Source organism: Rhinopithecus roxellana, chromosome 21, assembly GCF_007565055.1.
Source record: "Rhinopithecus roxellana isolate Shanxi Qingling chromosome 21, ASM756505v1, whole genome shotgun sequence".
NCBI classification, from domain to species: Eukaryota; Metazoa; Chordata; class Mammalia; order Primates; family Cercopithecidae; genus Rhinopithecus; species Rhinopithecus roxellana.
Window position 1 is genome coordinate 59,056,760 of NC_044569.1, and position 20,557 is coordinate 59,077,316.

Here is a 20,557-nt window from a genome sequence, read left to right on the forward strand (position 1 = left end):
TGGGCAGTAGAGGTTGCAGAGAGCAGAGATGGCACCACTGCACTCCAGCCTGGGTGATGAAGTGAGACTCCACCTCAAAAAGGAAATAAAAAAGAAAACAGTTTCAATTGGAACAGAAATCCCAACTGCAGATTGCTCTGAAGTGGGTGAAGAAGAGCCATCTTTTGGGCAGCTAGAATGCAGGCCCGAGGAGGACACTAGACAATGAGTCTTGAATAATGTACAAAATAAGCATTTTCATTCATGGAAGCCAAAATGCGTAGTGTATTACTACCCCTCTTCAACTAGCACATGAACCTGAGCAGCTGATAAAATTTATCTATGCTTGAAATAGGCAATCCCTTTTCTGTCCATACCATATATATCCAAAGCTGACCTGAGTAATCAACCCACTCCCTTCTGGTCAGCCTTTATGTGGTCAAGGTCTCCCAGTTAGTACATCGCTCCTTCTCTATTCCTGTTCCATATTTCATCATAGACACAAGCATATACATGAGATGCCACTAGGAATTCTGAAAGGAATGAGAAAGTATACCTGGCCTGACTAACCCCTCCTTTCTCCTGTCCATCTTTTTACAAACATTTGGTATCTATTATGTGCTGATCACATTACCGTGCATTTTTTCAAAGGTGAAAGTAATTATTATATAGTTTTTATCTTCACAGAACTTGCTCTGTATGTTATGGTTGAACTATCTCTCTCCCTCACTCTCCTTTCTCTCTCTCTCTCTCTCTCTCTCTCTCTCTCTCTCTCTCTCTCTTTCTGTCTCTCTCTGTTTCTCTTGCGCATTCATGCATGAATGCACACAAGACTATAATACTGGGCTTAAATACAAATTGCATATTGTCTCTGTTTCTATTGTGCCTTATATTATAGGGTCAAGTAAGTGTTAGAATGATTTGAATCTACTGGGCCTCATTGGCCTTAGGCTTCTGCAAGTAGAGCCTTCCTCCCAGGGAATTCAGACAGCTTGGGAACCCCGAGCAAGATAGAAGTGGAGAGAGACTAGAACAACAAATAGAAGTGTCAGAGGAGGCAAACAGAAAATCTGGTCCCCTTTTGCATACATTTTCTATATAGAGCCAATGTTTTATCAGTGGAATTTTCCAAAGGGCATAGATTGGTTGTGTGGCCTCCATTTCTCCTGAAGGCTTTGCTCTTCCAGACTACTCAGTCTGTCATTAAGCTCCTGCAGACAGTAAATAGTCCAAGAAAGGGCTTCATTCGTGGCTGCTTTTAAGAGATACTGAATGAGAGAGTCCTTGGGAGGTCACCAATTGAATCTAGACACATGAAGATGATGGACTAGGACAATAAATATGTGGGAGCTTGCTAATTTGTGAAAGTGTCCTGCTCAGCTCCATTTGGGCTTCTTGAAAAATGTCTAGACCACAGCTGGACACCACATGGACCCAGAGTTTGATTTCCTTGAACAGAATTTCAACTGTAATAGAGGCAAATAGGCAACTATGGGGACTCCTCAGGGGATACTTCCCATCCACCATCTCTGAACCCTAGGAACACAAAAGCCAGAGGTTGGAGGAAAGTAGAAAAGCAGAGATTTTCTTTTATTTATTTATTTTGCCATCCAAGGTATGGAATGGTATAATAGTGTTGCTAGTTTTTAATGACCATACAATTTTTGATTCTCCTCCCATCAAGAAGTGAGATCTTTGAACCCTCCCCTTGAATCTGGGTGGGTTTCTGTGACCACTTTGACCAGTTAAGCATGATGGAAGCATGCTTGTGACTGTTGATGTTGGGTCATAAAAGGCCATGCAACTTCCACCTTGTGCTCTTGGAATACACATTATGGGGAAAACCAGGACCCCTGCAAGAAATTCAAATAACCTGCAGCCACTGTGCTGCAGATGCTAAACGAGAGGGCTTTGTCAACAGTCCCAGCTGAGCCCCACTTTCCAGCCGTCCCCACCAAGGCACCAGACATGTAAGTCAGGCTGTCTTGGTTCCTTCAGACCAGCCCTTCTGCCAGCTGAGAACCACTTATTCACCTGGGTAAATGCTGGATGTGAAAAAAGAAACACCCAAATGAGCCCTGCCTGAATTCCTGAACTATAAAATCCATAGGATATAATAAAATGGATATTGTCTTAAGCTTCTAAGTTTAGGGAGAGTTTGCTATGCAGCAATGCTGCCCAGAACAGAAGGGCACACTGCCTGACAGTAAGTGTCAAAGGCCCTGCTGAGGGTGATCTGGGATGGAGGGGAATGATTGTTCACGAGTTGATGCTGCTAAGTAGGTCTGAATTGGAGGGCAGGGAAGATGAGGATGCTCCTCCATTGGCTTTTTTTCATTTTCTTTTTCTTTTTTAAAATAGGGTCTCATTCTGTCACCCAGGCTGGAGTGCAGTGGTAACTGCAACGTGGCTCACTGCAGCCTTGACCTCCTGGGCACAAGGAATCCTCCTGCCTCAGCTTCCCATGTAGCTGGGACCACAGACACATGCCATCATGCCCAGCTAATTTATTTATTTATTTATTTTTTGTAGTGATCGGGGTCTCACTTTGTTGTCCAGGTTGGTCTTGAATTCCTGGGCTCAAGTGATCCTCCCACCTCAGCCTCCCAAAGGGATTACAGGGGTGAGCCACTACATCCAGCCCCCATTGGCTTTTGAAATATGAATACTATCAAAAACCCTCACACTCTTAACTCCCTATTGATATAATAAGCCTCTACTGAAGTCACAATAGGCAAGGGTCCTGACAACCTATTTTGTGGCCCCACTGTGTTACTTAAGGATTGTATGAGTTGACTAGGTTTGCTATGACAAAATACCACAAACTGGGTAACTTAAGCAACAGAAAGCTATGATCTTATAGTTCTAGAGGCTAGACGTCTGAAATCAAGGTGTCTGTAGGGTTGGTTTTCTCCTAAACCTGTGAAGTAGAATCTGTTTCATTCTTCTCTGCCAGCTTCTAGTGGTTTTCTGGCAATCTTGGACATTTCTAGGCTTATGGAAGCTCACCCCAGTCTCTGCCTTCATCTTCACATGATGTTTCTGTGTGAACATGTGTCCTTTCTGTGTTCAAATGTGTCCTTTTTATAAGGACACCAGTCTTATTCAATTAGAGCCCATCCAATGACTTCTTCATAACTTAGTAAATTACATCTGCAATAACCTTATTTCCAAATCTGGTCACATTCTGAGGTACTAGTATTAGGGTTTCAACATATGAATTTTGGGGGCAATTCAACCAATAACACGAGCTGTGTAATCTCTTACTACTATGGAAAATAATAATAAACCTTTACTATTAGCTCAAAGAGATGCTGGGGGAGTTAAATAATCTAGGTAAACTGGAAAAGGCTGTGCATTGGTTTCAATGCCGAAATCTCCCTGCTTCCACCCTGAGTGACACAGCATGTGACGTGTGATGTCCCACAAGCCAGGTGCTCAGATGCTGTGCCTGCGTGAGGGTGTGGGCTGAATGGGAGCCTCAGTGGCATTTTGCAAGGGGATTTTTTTGTCTAGTGTTTCTGTGCTGCGTGGGATGGAGTGCATTTATGTTATTTTCACTTCCTACATTAGCAATGGCAGGTGCACAGCTATGGAGAACTTCATCCCTCCCTGTCTGCTTCGGGGGTTTGTGTGTGGTCAAGTGGGACTGAAGAAAAGCAGCACACTCAACACGAGGGGTACAAGACAACAAAGAATTCCATCCAGGCTACTTCTCTCATCCTGTCCAGCTCGGGCAGGTCATGAGGAGAAGGGGGTAATATTTTAGAGATCCTAAGGCAGGGGTCTCAGAGTCTAGGAGACAAAGATGACTGCTGAAATTCATCACCTGCAGCCACTTCTCTCCTTCCTCAGCTCACTCTCAATGGACACTTGACCCATTACCCCCGGAGCCCTTGAAGCAGATGAACACAGCAACGGTGTATCCATGACTGCCAGGGGAGAGATGCCTTGGGAAGCCCTGTCAGAGGGGCCTGAGTTTACAGGAAAAGTCTAATTTCCCAGCAAGGGAGACAGGCATTTTTTACTCATTTTATCAAGGCCAAGTTGATTCTGAACCAGTGCCCACTGATTGCCTGAATGGAGGTCAGGACTGTGTCGAAAATCTGGGCACATTTCCTTTTAAGCATTTGCACGTTCCGTGTTTGAAAGCCAAATCTGAGTCCAGGGACAAAATCTGCTTTAGTGAGGGCATCTGGGTGTCCTGGGAAGAGATTGTGCAAAGCAGCCCATCAGAATTCCAGGCCCTGGGATCTTCCACAAAACCTCCCTCCGGTTTTACTGGGATAAAATGACGATGAGATGACTGAAACCAAAGCTCCTAGGGAAGGAGAAATCTCAAGGAATGGTGTATCAGGTGACATTTCCTGGGGCTGCTATCTCAAAGCCTAAAGCAGAGAAATGGAAAAAGTCTGCTCCCCGGTAAGAAGAAAATCGCCAGTTTGAATTGCAGAATATGCACTCGATTCACCCTCTATCCATCATACAGATGGGCATCTCCCTGCAGCTTTGTCCTGTCTCTTTCGCATCCTTCCCCTCCCCATGCCTGTTCTCTTCTCCTCTACAATTATGTTCTCGACTCTATGTGTGTCATAGAAAGAAATAAAATTTCAGGTTTAAGAGTTGGGATTCTCAAAGTATGCTCTGAGGTCAACCTACATCAGAATTAGCTCTTAGGACAGAGAAAGACATCAAAAGTCAGAGTTCCCAGCTCTGTCTTAAGCCCATAGAAAAATAAATGTCTGGAGGTGGCATCTGTTTAGGTTCTTGGTATCAAAGTGTGGTCCGAGGATCAGCAACACCAGTAGCACCTGGAAGCTTGTTAGAAATGTAGGCTCTCAGGCCACATCCTGGACCCACTGAGTCAGTGACTGCATTTTAGCAAGACCTCCCCTCCTGACCCCAGGGGAATCCCAGAGGCATTTATGCATATTAATGCTCGAGGGTCTATTTATCGATCTGACCCTCCAGACCCAGAGCTGGGTTTGCAACCCAGCCCTTTGGTCTTAGTAGCAAGACAATGATTCAAGAGACACTTTGGCCAGCTGCCCTTGATTTCCATTCTATTTCATCTGGATTAAAATAGCAAAGAAACTACAAAGAAGCTTCTTGGGACCTGACTTGTCAGCATCGTATCTTCCCTGCCCCCACCCTGAAACTGTCTTTAGACTTCACATTTCCTGATTTGCAAAGCACAACCACCATTTATTATAGCACCAGTGGAACCTTTGCATGGAATAAGAGACCCAGCTTTATCCATTCACATTTGGTCTAGCACTTCTTTTCGAACATGGGCAGTATTATTTCTTGGTGCCTCACACTGACCTTTCAGTGAAGCACTTGTATGTGTATAAAATACCTATGAAGTGATAAAAAGAAATGGATGGATACTTCCAGGGAGAAAAAAGGTGACTTTGAAAAACGGGTGGGTGAAATGTCTTCCTGTATTACCATTGAGGTATGAACCTTTACCAAGAAAAAATAAATTTAAAGTAGAAATCGAATTGAAAATGATCCCATCTCTTAATTATCCTACTCAGAGACATTTGCCAGCTCTCATTCGTGCTGCATGGTTGTGAATGTTTTTGTTGGTAAACCAACCATGCTTGTATGTCCCTCAGCTCTGGATGCAGAGCCAAACATTTGTGTATCGATTAACAGATGCATTCTTGGAGGTGAAAAGGGAAGAAATTTGAGGATGGAGAAAAAGGAAAGAAAAAAGAAACAGCATCTATGACAACACAAAGATTTAACCTAGAAAAAACTAGAAGCTTAGGGGAAATTGGAAATTGTGTGATAGGCTTCTCTACTTGCCCCCTTCTAGCTTTATTTATTTTGTTTCAAAAATCATGACATGCTGCTCACAGAAGCTGAAGTGTCTAGGTCACCTGAAGCCCATCTTCCTTGAATGCTTCCCAACTGTTGCCCCAAATCACTGTTAGACATTCTGGGATCGATGGAAATGACAATAAGACCTCCAGTTACCATTTTGCACAAATAGTGAATGATGTGGGATATAGGACAGGAAAAGAGTAAAAATAAAGTTACTTTCTGGACCTTCTTGGAAGAGGTCCCAAGCTCATGACTTCATTTTGAAATGGCAGGAAAAACAAAACACATTGAAATAGGGTTTCAGTAGCAGCCCCAACTTAGACAAATGCACAGAGAACTGCTGAAGTGTTCAAAATACTGCCAACTGGCACTTACATATGCAAATAAGTTACAAATGTGAGGGTCCAAATTTTGGGTTATGTGTGCCAGGACAGAGGGGACAGAGAGAGCATGTGTCTATTTCCAGACTGCACCTTTTTTAGAAGCTTATTTCTACATTGTCAGCTTCCCTGAAACCTTTATCTCACATTTTGAATGATAAACATATTTATAATTCTATAACCTGACAGACATTTCAAAGAGACTATTCTGTGTATCTGGAGGTGATATCTTGGTTTAAAAAAACCACCATGTTGAACAACATGTCTGTCATCAATAGCATCACTATTTTTTTTTTTTTTTTTTTTTTTTTTTTTAAGATCATCAAGGTCTGATCTGCTGGCAAAATGCTTTTGCTGAAAAAAAAAAAAAGTCACTAGGACCCAGGGTTTAATGAAGATGCACTAAAAAAGATGCACTACATTTTTATTCTCCTCCAAGAAAATCAATTATAGTGTTTCAAAAGTGAGATGTCATCCTCAAAATGTCTTTTTCTTCTTGGCTTCATGTATAGGAGTTAAGCCAAAGCTAACTCACAAAGCACTTCCTTGGTTTCCTCACTCCCAAATTGCTGCTGCTCGTATTCCTGATCTAGTCACACACTGAGCCTGACTCTGCCCTGGGAAGGAGAGCTCATCGACCCTCCTGCTGGGTGGATACTCACACCAGTGACCAAGGTCTTTCCCAACTGCTGGGTCTCCTTGTGGTTCTCTGCTCAGCTTGCTCTGTACCTGTCTTGCCCTTCCAGGTCTCCTGGCTCTCGCCTATTTACAAAGCACTGAGTTGTGCATCTAGCCCTATCGCCTGACATTTGTATCTTGGTTTTTATCTGTACCCCTGACCTCTGACCTGCCCCTTGCTCTAAATATCATGCTTCACAGGTGCCTCGTCTGGCCTGCTGACCCCTTGGTGACTCAACGCCCTCTCAAAGCTCTATTATGCCAAGTTCTTGCATCAGAAAAATTGTTTCTGATTCCCCCAGCTGCATCCAATTGGTGGGCATGCATAACCTCTGATTCAGTTGAATCTAGTCCAGAGCTATTAAAAAAGCAGATTTAACCAAAGCAGTACCTTTTTGCTAGTTACTGTACTGAAATCACAAACACAACAGAGACAAACAAAGAGCAACACAGTCTGCAAATAAAGACTAATAAAAAAATACAAATAATTGATATGTGCCATCATACTTGAGCCATGAATTAAAATGTATTTCATTTGGGGAAAGGGGAAGAGAGGAGCTGCAATGTCCACTTTCCACAAGTCTCCACAACAGAGTATACATGAGAGGGAAATGAATTCCAGGCTCTTCTTCTTGCCAGAAATGCAACCTGTCTTCCCAACTTGAAGTCCCACCCTTATCTTACCAAGAACTGTGCAGGGGCTGGGATTTTACCCTACTTAGAATAAACTAGACTGTTATCATTTCATGCATATCAGCAGAGGAAATAAGACTCCATGGTCAGAGACAAAGGACTTTATTACTCACAGCAAAAGCTATAGCTAGTTCTTCATTTTCTTACAGGCTCCCCATGTCTCCTGATCCCATGCAGGCAATGCAAGTGCCCATAATGTTTGCCTGCATATGCAGTAGGTTGCATCAAGAAAGAAGAACAACACTGAGTTTAAGGGACTCACCATTTTTATAGCATGCAGAAGCAAACCTGCTTTGGGGGGAAAGACATTACCTCATCCTTCAAGGTTGCTCATTGCCAATACTCTGAGAAACAGAAGTGTCAGGTATCTTGATCAGAAGTGATTGGGGCTTTGTACTCTTGGCATACTCAGCAAGAATGTGCAGGACTTTCAGGGCCCACTGTGGACTGCTTCTCCTACTGCTCCCAGCTGTACTCTACAGAGGCCTGCATGCACCTGTGCCTGGCTGTGGCTTATGGTCATGCTGTTCCTCCTCTGTGAAACACTCTCTGCCAAATCTCCATCCAAGGAGTGTGATCATTCTTCAAGGATCTCTGCAGAGATCTCTTTCCCCTGTGAAGGCTATCCTGAATACTCATCTTCCTCTGAGAAGATGCTCCTCCTACATCTGAGAATGTGCATAGCATTCACCAGGTTCTTTTTTTTTTTTTTTTTTTTTTTTTTTTTTTTTTTTTTTTTTTTTTTTTTTTTTTTGAGACAGAGTCTCACTCTGTCGCCCTGGCTGGAGTGCAGTGGTGTGATCTTGGCTCACTGCAAGCTCTGCCTCCCGGGTTCAGGCCATTCTCCTGCCTCAGCCTCCCGAGTAGCTGGGACTACAGGCGTCTTTATTTTCTGAACATTAACTGCATACATGTCTGACTCTCCTCCAGAGTGGAAGGGCCCCGTACAGCCCTATGCCACATACAAGATCATGCACACATTAGACAAACAAAACTTACCACGAGGGAGACACATGGGAGGGAAAAATGTTAAAACCTAAAGAAAAAAATTATAAATACATGTTAAAACTAACCATTTCCCTTTCCAATTTTGCTTTCTAAATACCATTCCCTAATAAAAAGAACTAGGACTATAAAAATTTGATTTTTAAAAATGAAGAACCAGGGCTCCTTGGAGAAGTGGTTGATTCTAAGGGCAAGTCAGGGAAAATGCAAGATAAACCTACAACATCTTGTGGTGCCAAAAAAAAGAGGGGCTCAGAAAAAATGGAGGCATGTGGAAGGGACTCAGGAGGCAGTTGCAGGAGTTCCCGATGGCCAATGCTGGAACAATTTCGGCAACAAAATAAATAATATTGTATTACCAGCATGAGAATGCCCAAAGAATAAAATAAATATTCGTAAGTCCATACTGTTATAAATAAATAATAGAATAAATAAGTAAAAGGAAAAAAATGGATAACTCTTTCCTGCAAGATAATTCCAATTCATAAATGTAGAAGACAGGATGAAAATAGAAAACCCCTATCAGAACACTACCATAATCATCACTGCAGGCAAGATTCACCCATGAATGCTTACACCAACAGGCAAAAGTTTAAAAAGAAGCAAATTTGGGCATAGTCTCAAAGTATCTTCCCCCAAACAAAAGGGAAAGTGATTATTTACAGTGGTGAGATCTAGCAGACATCACCTAACCCAAGCGATCAATGATAACGTCACTGATGTTGTGAAAGGCACGTCCTCCCTGTGGCTTTTGTTCCCAAAATATGCGACCTAAATCTATTCGTGAGAAAAAATCAGACAAGCAAACTGAGGGACATTCTACCAAAAAAATCACCAGTTCTCCTGAGAAATGTCAAGGTTGCAAATGACAAAAAGGACTGAGGAACTGTCACAGATCAGAGAAGACTAAAAAGACACATACAGTTAAACACAATGAGATTTTGTGCACATCTTCCGTTCCAAGGGGGCTGCATTTACTGAGCTCTAGCCTGAAGCAGTCAAGCAGGAATGAGAGCCTGGTGTAGCCACACCTTCCATCTTTTTCAAAGAAGTTGGGAATCCATTTTTTAGATGTTTTCTTGAATACTGGCAGTGGGGGGAAAAGACGTGCATGGAAAGAAAAACTGATGAGACTCTAATGAAGTCTATAGTGAGTGTTATACCAATATAAATGTCTTAGGCTTGGTAATTGTGCCATGATTGTGTAAGATGTTAGCATTAAGGGTGGCTGGGGGAAGTGTATATGGGAAGTCTCTGCAACATATTTGCAACTGCTCTGTATGTCTGAAATTATTTCAAAATTTTAAAAAGTTTTAGATAAACAATATGTGGGAATTTAAGGATAATATTGCTAAGCACTTTATATATATTGACTCTCTAATTTACACAATAATTCTGTGATGAAGGTTATTGGGTATCTCCATTGTATCCACTTTATAACTGATGAAACTGAGGCACAGGGAGGTTAAGTAACTTGTCTAAATTACCCAGTTAATAAGGAGGGAGGCTGAGATTGAATCCAGGTGTTCTGACTCCAGAACCTGTGCTCTTAGCCATGTTGCCTTATTGGTTGAGGGCACTGTGGTTCTTAGGAATAGTATTTTGTTTTTTCCTGAGTGCTCTAAGCTCCAGAGTAGAAGTTATTGATAACTGGCAAGCTACTGTGTCCCAAGCACATACATAATCTCCACAATCATTTCAGGAGGTCTGTCATCTTGTTCTGATTTTACAGATGAAGAAATTAAGGCCCAGAGAAGTATGCCAGCTGCTATTTTTATTTTATTTATTTATTTTTGAGCCAGGGTCTCCCTCTGTCACCCAGGCTGGAGTGCAGTGGCATGATCACAGCTCACTGCAACTTTGAGCTCCTGGGATCAAGTAATCCTCATGCCTCAGCCTCCCAAGTAGCTAGGACTACAGACACATGCCACCATTCCCAACTAATCTTAAAATTTTTTGTAGAGATGGAGTCTCACTATGTTGCCCAGGCTGGTCTCAAACTCCTGGACTCAAGAGATTCTCCAGCCTTAGCTTCCAAAATACTGAGATTACAGAAGTCAAGCCACCATGCCTGGCCCAGATATTGTTTTTGATAGTCCAGTCTTTGTTTTTCTATTCTCTTCCCAAAAGCCAGGGTTACAAAGTCTGAAAACTTAATTTTCCAGAGTCCTGGGTCAGTGGGTCCCTGGTTGGATTCCACCCAGGAGAGCCCTTGTGTGGGATTGGAAGACAGAAGTTGTTGCCCTGTGGCTGCAGCCAAGCTGAAGCACAGACTGCAGGCTGCAGATGGAAGGTTCTGCCTGTGGTTTCCAGGAGGCTTCCAAAGAATTACCTCATTGGCTGAGACCAGTGGAGTCAGCTTCCCTACAATCCTTGTATTTCCAGACATCTTGATACTTACTTTCCCAGACTCTATTTCTGCTTCAAACCTGATAGGCATTTCCCAACTGAGGATGTTAAGTTCCCCTGGCCTATGAGCATCACCATGACCAAAACTCACCTATCAGGTTGGACACCTTCAGTTATTCCAGGCTGAACTGAGCTGAGTTTTATTACCCACCTCTCTGACACTTTTAGACATTGTTTTTCTCCTGCTCCCCAGCAAGGATAGAATTAGAAGCATATAATTCCACAGCTTCTCCCAATTCCCTTTTTCTACTGCTGCAGTTCCAATGCATATCATCCTCAAAGCCAAGTTGATGATGACAGGCAGCCAACATCAAGTTCAATACTCACACGAAGGAACTTTGTAAACTTTACAAACTGCAAAGTGCTAGTAAAAATTAATTCTTTTCTTTGATTGCATGAACGACTGTCCAACTTTGTCCCTAGAAACCTGGCTCATAAAATGAAATTTAAAAGGAAATATTTACTTAGTAATTAATGTTAGGAAAGTATCAAACACAAGCTCAATACATTAATAGGTGTGGATCTCTAGCGATTCTATTTAAACAATACTAACGGTGCAGATTTCGGTTTACTCTGCCAAATTTGACATAAGCAGCCATTTCTGGCAAACGTTGCTGATATTCAGTTAATGTAAACACTAAGCAGGTTTTCTCTTCAACAGGAAGAGTTTTAGATTGAGTTTGATGGGTACAATACCATGTGGAAAATAATGAGAAGACGAGGAGAAAGCAGAGTTGGAACAAAGAGCAACTTCACAAACAGGGAGTCATACCTACTGTCCCAGGTCATGGCACAGCCATAATGTCCAGAGGGAAAGAGACAGATGGTACACAGAAAGATGGAAGGCTGCACATCTTCCATGTGAGGAGGCTGCATTAATTAAGCTCCAGCCAGAAGTGACCAAATAGCAATGTGAGCCTAGTGTAGCCAGACCATCCAATTTCCTCAGAGAAGTTGGAAATCCATTTTTAGGTGCTTTATTAAAAACATACATGTGAATATATACACATATATATACACATTTATATATATTTGTATATCAAATATACAAATTATATATCACATTTACATAAATATATATTTAAATATCACATATATAAATGTGTGTATCTATATAGACCCACACATATAAATTTATATCACTCTTTTAAAATATTGGCAACTAAATACATTTTGTTTTATTAATAAATTTAATAAATAAACTTTACTAAAATAAATAAAAGGGCCCGCAATGCAAAATACATCTCTAATCTCTGACTTTATGAATATCTTAAGCTTTGAGATACATTTATTTAAAGAAGATATAATAAAAGGACCATTAGGAGACAGGAAACCGTGGATGAAAAGAATTATCCTTTCTTAAACAAATATTTGCTAAGCATTGTATTAGGCTCAAGGCATGCATTATTTCACTTAAAGGAAGAATGCTATTAAGAGTTGGGGTGGAAAGCAAACAAAAGAAGGAGGAAAGAAAAAAAAGCAAAAGGTTCTGACAGAACATTCTGGAATGTCACATTCATCACTCCAAGGGTCAGCCTACAAGAGAAGCACAGGCCTGACTGAGGAAGTGATTTCTGGGGCAGGAAAAGCAGCAGCCTTCTAATGAAAACTTGGCTAGTGTGTTTATTAATTTATTTCCTTCACATGTTTACTTTTATTTTTAGAATAACTGATATACTTCGAATCCTAATATATCATCCCTTAGGGAATTAAAGTCTGTAGCTTCCTGTCTTCAAGGTTCTGATTAAATTTAAACGGAGTTCATTGTCATGTCTTGTCTATGTGTCTGCGACCTGGAGTCCTGGCCCCTTAGTCTCTCTCCCCATTACTGCTGCCCTGAAGGGCTTCTTCAGCATGCAGCAGGGAAGGGTGGCTTGGTAAAAATAGACCAGGGCCACTGATGGGTCAGGTCCATTGAGGGAGTAGGATATATGCCAGCCACCCTAGCCTCTCCATGGCAACCCCACTGTGGAGAAGTGGATGGGTCCCCCAGCCCAGTCTCCACGCCTAGTGCCTCCTGTCTGATTTCATATTTAATGCTGGGGAGGGTGTCCATTTCCTAGGATAGCTATTCCAAAGTACCAAATACTAGCAGCTTCAACAACAAAATGTTTAATTGTATCAGAGGCTAGAGCCTGAGATCAAGGTTCCCCAGGGTTGGTTCCTCCTGAGGCCTGAAAAGGAATCGGTTCCATGTTTCTTCCCCTAGTTTCTGGTGCTTTGCTGCCAGTCACTGGCCTTCCTGGGCTTGGAGAATCATCACTCCAACCTCTGCCTTCTTCCTCCCATAGTCTTCTCCCTCTGCGCATGTCTCTGTGTCCGGATTTCTTATAAAGACACCACTCATAACTGGATTGGGACCGATCCTCCCTAATGACCTTAACTAATTACACCTACAATTACCGTATTTCCATATTGGGCCTCATTCTAAGGTACTTCAACCTATGAATTTCAGGGGACTCGTTCAACCCATAACAGGGAAGAAGTCACTTCTAGATGCTAGAGACAAAATAGAAGTTGCAACCCTGAGAAAAGTGACTAGAGTTGAGGTCCACTGCAGTTCTGAATTATTCCAGGAGAAAAATACCAATATCTGAGAGTGAGAAACAATTCAGAAGCTCCCTGAAGCTCCTGCACAGTCCAGGGGGATGGGGAGAGCCTTCCAGGACTAAGCACTGTCTCACCCCCTAGCCACAGGGCTGTCTCTGGTGCTGAAATGCCCTGGCCTCCCTTGCCCAGCCCACCTTCCCCTAAGAAGGCACGACAACGAACGTTCCTGCACCCAGAACAAACTCATGAAGGGACTGAGCTCTGCTCTTCTGAGAGCTGATATGGCAATTCCTCCACCCCACGTGGTTGTCAGCTGGGAGGAGGCATCGCCAACAACCTGCTTCGTGTTTATTTTGGCCAGCTCTGTAGCACATCTCTTACTTCTAGCTGTTTGTCTTAAAGGAATGAATAGGCTCTTCCACATCAAGCCACAAAAAATTCTTCTCTAGTCATGACATATTTATTTTTAGCCCTTTTGAAGTGAACTCTCTTCTCTGTCAGATGCCCCTAAGTAGTCGGAACTGGGTCCCTGCCTGCACTCTGTGAATTCCTTCCGGAGCGCTCCTTTTGGTTGCTTCCAAGCAGAGCTGAGGGAGGCGCCTGGGCAGTAAGACAAACAGACCTGGGTGGGCTCCAAGCCCTCTGGCAGCGCTCTCCCAGCCTCCCCTGCTTTCTGAGTTATCACAAACTCTTCCAAAATCATCCCAGCCTGCTGTCATAACATAGACCCAGCTCGCTACTCACTCAAAAGTACAGCATCTAGACATGCTTCATGCAGCCCAGAGAATCCGTAGCAGCCAGGAGAGCCACATGGGATATTCCTACATCTCACTCCTGACTTTGGGCCAGAATGAGCCTATATTAATATTTCAATTACCACATGCAGTTATCCTACTGCACATCTATAGCTATGCCCAGGGCAGAGAGTGTTTGACCTACAAATCTAGTTCATGGGTTCCCATTGACATTTCTAAGCCAGACACTCTTAATTTTGAATTTGAGAGCATTCAATAGGGAACAGGGCCAAAGTTTATCTTGTAGATCATACCTAAAACTTTAGTAATACAAATTGATAATGCCAACAAGATGTAAACTGTTTGTATTCATTTTTTAAGATTATCGAAACAAAGTACCATTTACTGGGTGACTTAAAACAACAGAAATTTAGTCTCTCATATATCTAGAGACTGAAAGTCTAAAATCAAGGTGATGGCAGGGCCATGCTCCCTCTAACAACTGGAGTGGGGAAGCCTTCCTTACCTCCCCTCCCTTCTGGTGGTGGCTGTAGACCCTCAGTGTTCCTTGGCTGGAAGTTGCACTGCTCCAATATCTGCCTTTGCTGTTACATGGCATTCCCCACTCTCTGTCTCTGGGTCCACCTTTCCCTCTTCTTATAAGGACACCAGTTATATTGAATTAGGACAAACCCTAATGGCCTACCTTAACTCAATAACCTTTACAAAGACCCCATTTCCAAATAAGATTATATTTATAGGTACTAGGTGTTAAGACTTAATACCTCCATTTGGTGGACACGATTCAACCCATAACACTATTTGGCAGTAAGATGATGATCAGGGACTTCCAAAAACACACACTTAAATACTGATAGTAGGCATGCAAACTAAAAACAACTGGGCTCAGATGACCCCAATGGCTTCCTGTTATCTACATAATATAGACATACCAGTGCCTATGCACTTCATCATTCTCATCTTCTAGATCTAGACAGTGTGAAATCTTATCACTTTTATGAGCTCCTATTAGGCTTTTCTGCCTCTGCGACCCATTCCTTGGTAGGTGTTTTTTGTTTTGTTTTGTTTTGTTTTTCACACACCACCATCTTTTGAGATCTCATTCAAATAATATTTCTCAGCTCATACTTGTAATGCTAGCACTTTGGGAGGTTGAGGCAGGTGGATAGTCTCAGCTCAGGAGTTCAAGACTGGCCTGGCCAACATGGTGAAACTCCACCTCTACTAAAAATACAAAAATAAATAAATAAGTTAGCCAGGCATGGTGGTACACATCTGTAGTCCCAACTACTCAGGAGGCTGAGGCATGAGAATCCCTTGAACCCAGGAGGTGGAGGTTGCAGCAAGCCGAGATCACACCACTGCACTCTAGCCTGAGTGACAGAGCAAGACTCTGTCTCAAAATAAAAAAAAGAAAGAAAGAAAAGAAAAAAAAAAGAAAGAAAAGAAAAGCAAAGAAATAGTATTTCAGCTTAAGAAGTTAGATTGTCTTTACGTATGCTGAACCTCAGTTATCCAGATATTATGCTCAACCACCTAGAGCACAAACCAAAATAAGAGAGGGGGAAAGACCATTGAGTAAAAACCACTCTAGGTATTAAAAAAACCTCCGTTTTTATGAGCTGTTCTAATAAGTTTGGGCAATTGGTTTTCTATATCTCAACAAAATGCAAGAATCAAATTTAAAAAGGCCACGGTGATGTTGAAACAAATGGATATCCATATGCAAAAATAAAAAATGAAACTCAAACTACAACCTTTACATCTTATACAGAAATTAGCTCAAAATAGATCATAGATCTAAATGTAAAACATGAAATTATATTTTAGGAGAAAACATAAAATTTTTGTGGTATTGGTTTAAGCAAAAAGTTCTTAGATACAACACCAAAATCACCATCTATAAAACAGGAAATTGAGAAATTGGACTTCCACAAAATTAAAACCATTTGCTCTGCAAAGGATAATGTGTAGAGAATGAGAAGAGAGGCTTTAGACTGAGAGAAAATATTTGCAAATCATACATCCAACAAAGGACTTACATCCAGAATATATAAAGAACACTTAAAACTCAACAATAAATAAACAAACCACTCTGTTTTTTAAATGGGCAAATAATTTGAAGAGACACTTCACCAAAGAAGATACATGGTTGGCAAATAAGCACTTGAAAAGATACTCAACATCATTAGTCATTGGGGGAAATGAAAATTCAAACCATAATGAAACATCCCATCACACCCAGCAGAATGGCCAAAATTTTAAAGTACCCCCAACACCAAGTGATGCTGAAGATGATCTCTCATATATTGCTGGTGAAAATGTTAAATGGGGGCCAGGCACGGTGGCTCACACCTGTAATCCCAGCACTTTGGGAGGCCAAGGTGGGTGGATCACTTGGGGTCAGGAGTTCCAGATCAGACTGGGCAACATGGTAAAACCCTGTCTCTACTAAAAATACAAAAATTAGCTGGGTATGGTGGTGCATGCTTGTAGTCCCAGGTATTGGGGAGGCTGAGGTGGGAGAGTAACTTGAACCCAGGAGGCAGAAGTTGCAGTGAGCTGAGATCATGCCACTGTGCTCCAGCCTGGGCAACAGAGCAAGACTCTCTTTAAAAAAAAAAAAAAAAAGAAAGAAAAAGAAAAAAAAAAAGAAATTGTAAAATGGCATCGAGACTCTAGAAAACAACAATTCCTTAAAAAGTTAAGGCATACATACATTTACCATGTGACCCAGCAAGCATACTCCTGGGTGTTATTCTACAGAAATGCAAAACTTCAAATAAAAACCTACACAAATAGCAGCTTTGTGTATAATTACCCAAGCTAGAAATAACCAGATGTCCTTCAGTGGAGAATGATACAGTGTTATATATCCCTGTAATGGAATACTGCTCAGTAGTAAAAAGGAATGACTTCTTGATATATACAATGATGTGTATAAATCTCAAAGGCATCATGCTAAATGACAGGAGTCAGTCTCAAAAAGTTACATACTATGTGATTCCATTGATATGATCATCCTCTAAAAACCAAAATTGTAATGACCGAGAACAGATCTGAGAGTGCCAGAGTTTAGGGGGAGGGGGAGGGTGTGACTTCAAAGGGATGGCACAAGGGATATTTTTGGCAGCGATGGAACTGCTCAGAGTCCTGACAGTGGGAGTGGTTGCCCAACTCTGCACACATCTTAAAATTTATTGGCTTGTATACCCCCAAAAAGTCAATTTTATGTATGCTATTTTAACAAATAAAATTTTAGGAAACTGCACTGAGCAGCTAGAGATATGACTTTTCTGGTGGTTGTTGATAGCTGATAGGCTAAATGAGAAAGAGGATACTGCAGCCATCCTGGACTGCAAAGTGAAAAATTAAGCAGCCCAACACATCTCCACAACCCTGTGGTCATCCTTGCATTCCAGCACAGGGAAGACATGCTGCATGCTAATTCAGTAGTAATGGTAGCTACATTGTTTCAGCATAGAATTTTTATTTTCTGAAAAATAAATGTATGTATGTGTGTATGTGTGTGTTTCAGGATTTCATTGATTCACTTGTGTGCCTTTAGAGCCAGAATTTCCATAGGACAATTTGTGACAATAGATCCTTAGGCCAAGATGTCAGGGTACTAACTCAGTGTGATTTATACCACCAATCTGGGAGAAAGGAAGCCATAAGCCAAAGAAAGCTGTAGGTCAGAGGCAGGAGACTCTGGTCACCTGAACTGATTGCATGGACTCAGGGGTGAAGCACACAAAAGGCTGTGAGAAAAGAGTCCCAAATGGGAGCACATGAAACCAGAGGATGTGTAGCCATGGCCAGGGTCAGTCCTGGAGCAACTCTTTCCTCCTCCCCTGAGCCACCTGGTTGGCTCTCACCAGACTGACATGGGATTTTTTCTTTTTAATAAAGGGCAGTTTCCTGCCAGACAGGCCTGGAGGGACACAGTGAAGTTTTCTTTTTTAGCCAATTTCTATGCCAAATGATTAATATTAATATTTTTAACTTATAATAGGATACACTTCATTTCTTGACAAAACTACTTATAAGGAATAGCTCAGTTACTGAGAAAGCCAGATAATTGATATGTTTCTGTCTCTGCCTTGTCATTTCTATAATGGTAGGATAATGAAGTATTACTTAGCTTAACACAATCACTTGAGCTTCTCTATGGTCTTGGAAGGAATAGACACAAACTAGGAACCTTTTCAAAGTATAATCAGTTTCTTATACAAGACTATATAAATAAAAAGTGGAATTAATTTAAATGACAAGTGACTCATTATTTATCTTCATTATGTCCTAGGACTGGTGGTTCCATGGAAATAAGTCAACCAAGAGCATTTCGTTATTATAGAGACTGAGAGAATTTAGAGCAGATCTACATAAAATAACCTTTTAAATAAGATTAGGGTTAAAGTGCATTATGAAGTTTTATATATTTCATAAGACAGTAAAACTCAGTTAAGTGGGAGAAAAAAATAAAAGTAAATAACATTTAATGGAACAAGAATAGTAAGTCACAGTGGACTTTTCATTGACTCAAATGAGGTCTCTGTTTCAACTCCACCATCTGGCATTTTGCATTTGTCTCTCTGCAACATACTTTCTAAAGGAGTGGACTGATTTTTAACCAAATTCAATACCCTCCCTAAGAAAGAGTAATGAGATACAACTCCAATCCCTTTCGCAGCTCAGTTCTTCCCTTGCAACAGCTGATAAAATCCTGTAAAACAATCTTATAAAGAAATTGTACCAATTTGTTTTGCAAATAACTGCTTAATATTAATATTAACAATATTAATATGTGTGTGAAATATTATGTGTATGACTGTGGCTTATTTGCAAATTAGGTTTACTACTGTATCTGTGAACTGGGAATCTCACTTGGAGTAAGTATATTCTGTATTTTAGCAGCCCTTTCCATGTGATTAGGGACAAATCTGTTGAAACAAACAAAGAAATAACAACGTTAAAACTTGCCAGAGAACTGGAGGAATGTAGATTTCAGCTATGGGACAGGAGTCCCAAAGGGTTAGTGATTCCTCCATAACTAGATGATTCTTTACAACAAACGGTTGGGAGAACCAGTGAAAATTAAAGTACAAAAACTGCGTTGTACCTATTGGAAAATCAGAGTTTCAAGAAGATAAATAAATGAATGAGAGTACTGGTGATTAAACTGTTATCAACAAAATGAAGCAATTGATAATGAAACATTTCAGGCTCTTTAACCAAGTTATCAAATAAAATACTTCTCCAAGAGGTCCATTAGTTAGGATGGAGCTTTCATGTGGTCCAGTGGGACTGTTGAGTGGGAATATAACTTGTGTTCTCTATAGAGATAGAAATAGTTATGCTTTTCAGGTCCAGGGTCATAGCAAAGGAAAGAAATAGTCATCAAACATGTCTTCAAAATGAATGTAAATTCCAGGAAGTGTAAGCTACAAATTGTGAGGCATGAAATTGAAAAGGAAAGTTACCGCAAGGGAAGAAAGGTGTTGATTGTTCGAGACTATAAACTGCGGTGCAGTCATGTTAATTAGGGGCTTCCACTAAATTTTCTGGGTTATTTTGGAAATGTGCAAATGTGGCATGGTACACCAATTTGATCTTTTAAACTGAATCCTAGAATTAGAATAGTAAACCCAGTGAACATAATGCATCTGAATTTAATAAAACACCCAAAAGTAAAGTGTTTTCCTAAGATGTGATTTGAAGAATTGGGTTGAATTGGGTGGGATGGAGGCCAGTCACAGAAATGGAACTTTGGCCAGTGGTCCACATGTAGTGGGGAATGTAACCACCCGCTGTGAGGAAGTAGGGAACAGCAGAATAGGATGAAGGCCTGTTTACACCCAAATATTCATGAGTGGTTTTGAAAGGTTCCAAAAGTATACATATGTAAAATAATTACCCCTAGAATGCAAAACGGGAACAGAAAGCTGTTAGTTCCTTAGGGATGGCAACAAATTTACACATTCCTTCTGGACAGGGCTATTGAAAAGATGCAAATTCTATATTTTAGCTTAATCCATCCTTAGCCACATCACCCCAGTTCTGTATTCTTTGAGTGCTTCCAACAGCCTATCTTATTTATACTTTGAACCATGCCAGTTTACATTTAATATTATTATCTCATATGCATTAAGTGCTTACACATACAGGGCATCTTATTTAATACTTACTATAGCACTATGAACTAGGGAGTATTATACTTAAATGGTTGAGGAACAGGGGCTTCAAGACGTGAACTGTCCACGATAACACAACAGG